The 3,547-nt window shown below is 42.6% G+C and overlaps 1 pseudogene; it reads right to left on the reverse strand.

The window, feature by feature from the left end:
• Window positions 1-941: 941 nt before the first annotated feature.
• Window positions 942-1,025, reverse strand: LOC131490080 (U2 spliceosomal RNA; annotated as a pseudogene).
• Between the last annotated feature and the right edge of the window lie 2,522 nt (window positions 1,026-3,547).

The raw sequence follows: 3,547 nt of genomic DNA on the forward strand, positions 1-3,547 counted from the left end.
TTCAAGTACCATGCCAGTCCTTAACCAAGTGTAGGGTATCTGATCAACACTTGATACACCTATAGCAAATGCGGAAACAAATGGGTGCATTTGTAGTAGAACATTACAGCTAATGAAGAATCTTTTCCATACTTTATCATTTAGTCACTATGGGAAATCATGGAGCTAAGCCAAAGGAGCATAACACCTATTAAATCCACTTACGAACCTTACAACATGCTGATGGTAAGCAGTTGATGGTTTCTTACTTGCATTACAGCTTACAGACCCCCACCTTGATGTTCGAAGAACAAAAACATTATCAACATGTAGGTCAGCTTCTGGAAGCCTCCTACACTTGTTCTCACAATTCTTGGCTTTTCATATTGGATGCCTTAACAAAAGTCATTAATCAAATAGGGTGTTCCCTCTTCATTTTCTGCCCCAAGACAGTATCTGTTGAGTATGGTCCTATGTGGGGCGATTTGCAGATTTTTTTTTCATCTCACCATTTTAACAGCTCTATCAAATAGGGACCATCACAATCTTATTTTATAGGTAAGGCAACTGAGACCACAGAAATGAGGTGTAATATCCCCACATGGCAGAGCTGACAGGGGTTATCTTCAGGATTTACCCCTAGACAATCTGCCTCCTGAGCCGCTAAGCACATGTGATTACCAGTTTGACTACACTGAAACTTGCCTTTGGCTTTGCCTTGATTCTCAATCCATCTAGAAATAAATATGCAAACAGGTGGTAAAAACAACCACGCTAAATAAATGCAAATAAATGCCATAATGCTGGTAAAAATTTCCCTTCAACTTTTATTCTTATAGAAGAAGAAAACAATCATACAGTGGGGGGGTTAATTATTAATCTAATTATTCAGGAGCTGACATGCAAAATATGGCTTATCCAGACGCTACTGATTCCCTATTTCTGAAAGACTGTCTCTCTCCTTGAAGTACTTACCTCCAAAAGTGTGTTTCAACTGGTAAGAACAGATACTATACTTGATCTTAGCCAAAAGGCCGAGAAGCGATCCAAAAACGTGTTTAAAAGTAAGGTAAGGCTTGGGGCACCTGGGTGGCTCAGTCAGTTGAGCGTCTGACTTCAGCTCAGGTCATGATCTCACAGTCCGTGAGTTTGAGCCCCGCGTTGAGCTCTGTGCTGACAGCTCAGTGTCTGGAGCCTGCTTCAGATTCTGGGTCTCCCCTTCTCTCTCTGCCCCTCCCCTGCTCATACTCTGTCTCTGTCTCAAAAATAAATAAAAAACATTTGAAAATTAAAAAAAAAAAGTAAGGTAAGGCTTAGATGGCTAGTGGCATGTTTTCTACTTGGGTACAAGGTGGAGAAAAATAGTCCTTGTAGAGGTAAATTATGAAAAGTTCCACATCATTAAGGTAAAGCCAACTGCTGCAATAAAGAAACCCTGGCTTAACACCAAACAAATCTGGGTCTTGCTCAGAAATACCAATTACTGGAAAAGAAAGTTCAGGGTAGAAAGAGTGAAAGTCTTCCTTACACACAATCATCCAGGGGCCCAAATATGGTTGTGTCATCTTGAACATATGGCTTCCAAAGCTATCCATGGCACGGAATCCCAATCCATGGACGAGGGAAGGAATATAGGCACACCAGTTTCTTACCCCTCCTTTGTCTCTCAACAGATTGACATCATTGTCACTCACATTCTCCTGCCAAGATGTGGGTGAATGGCCCCACCTTTCTGAAAGAGCCGGGGAAGGTCTATCCCTGCGCTGTCACTTTCTGGCAATTGCTCCACCTTGTGGAAGGGGAGCAGATATCTTTGATTTATGCCCAGGATTCTCTACCAGACCATACAACCAGTCGCTAGACATTTTTGGCCTTTCTCTCCCTCTGTCAATTGTGGATATTGAACTAGATGATCTGTAGTCTCTCCCAGGTCATGAAAACGTATAGGACTCAAAGCTTTATTTCATAAATATTTTTATTTTAGAATCTGACTTTCTCTGAGTATTTTAAGAATTGTGTACTATTATTTTACCATATATATTTTGGATAAAAACATCTCTCCACTGTCACTGAAACTGACTGAGTATTGGCTGTTCCTGGCATTCCGGGCCTGGTTGGGAGTTCCATGGGCTCTAACCTGAGACCAATATGCCCATCAATTGCATGCCACATTCTAAGTGTAAGAAAAATGAGTGGCTGTCAGCTGAAATATCAATAATGAGATTGAGTATGGGGCGCCTAGGTGGCTCAGTTGGTTGAGCGTCCGGCTTCGGCTCAGGTCATGGTCTTGCAGTTCCTGAGTTCGAGCCCCACGTCGGGCTCTGTGCTAACAAACAGCTCAGAGCCTGGAGCCTGCTTTGGATTCTGTATCTCCCTCTCTTTCTCTCTCCCCCTCCCCTGCTCATGCTCTGCCTCCCTCTGTTTCTCAAAAATAGGTAAATGTTAAAAAAAATTCAAAAAAAAAAATAATGAGATCGGGTATCACTATGAAAACAAGATCCGGTGTTTCATATTTAACTTACATAATCTTCCTAACAATCTGGGGAAGACTCTTGAGACAAGAAACCGTCTATAAGGATCAGAGCCAAAACTTAACATTCAGGATTCCTTCCTCTCAATGCTGCTCTGTGGGGTGCCTGAGTGGCTCAGTCAGTTGAGTGTTCGACTCTTGGTTTCAGCTCAGGTCACCATCTCAGTTCATGAGTTCAAGCCCCCCATGGGACTCTGTGCTGACAGTGCAGAGCCTGCTAGGGATTTCTCTCTCCCTTTCTCTCTGCCCCTCCCCAGCTTGCTCTCTCTCTTAATAGTAATAATAATGATAATAATATTAATAATAATAAATAAAATGCTTCTCTAATAAATCAAGATTCTTCTTATTGCACCCGGCCTCCACCTTTCATAAGCTCCTTTCCCATTTTATCTCCTCTGACCTGGTGAGTGCTTCCCTCATTCCCGTTTGCTGTAGGTTTTGCAGCTGCCTCCCCAATACATGGTTAATTTCCCATCATTTTCTGTGATCAGATGTTCCCGAGGAGCGGAGCCGCTTAGCCATCCCCAGCACTATCTCCTGCAGATTACTGGATTGAACACAGTAGCCGCTGGCCATCCTTTTGATCTGAAAAGAAAAGATCTTCCCACTGGGATATTCCTCATGATGATGTAATTAGTCTCCTAGACATACCTAACAAATTTATTTCTAATCACCAGGGATGAGGGGAGAGGAGAAAGAACCATTCATCTTGGATTGTGCGCGATTGTCGCAGTTAATATGCACCATTTCCACCCCCCTCGTGCAATGTCTTCTTTGGTGATTGTTCAAAGATTCGGGGGCAAGAGCCACTCTTCACAAGCAGTGGGGAACCACACATTCATAAAGAGGTCCCAGGCACTATTAAATTGCTTTTTCAAACCTGGCAAAGACATTAGAGCTGAAAATCCTGTCAGCTTCCAACTGGCCCTGGCATTAAGAACAGGTGAAGCTCTTAATAACTTTTCTGACACTATGTTTGACTCCAAGACACAACATGGAACATTCAGGACAAACAAATCCAGCTGTTCAAAATTTCCA

Source organism: Neofelis nebulosa, chromosome 1 (genome assembly GCF_028018385.1).
Source record: "Neofelis nebulosa isolate mNeoNeb1 chromosome 1, mNeoNeb1.pri, whole genome shotgun sequence".
In the NCBI taxonomy this organism is placed as follows: Eukaryota; Metazoa; Chordata; class Mammalia; order Carnivora; family Felidae; genus Neofelis; species Neofelis nebulosa.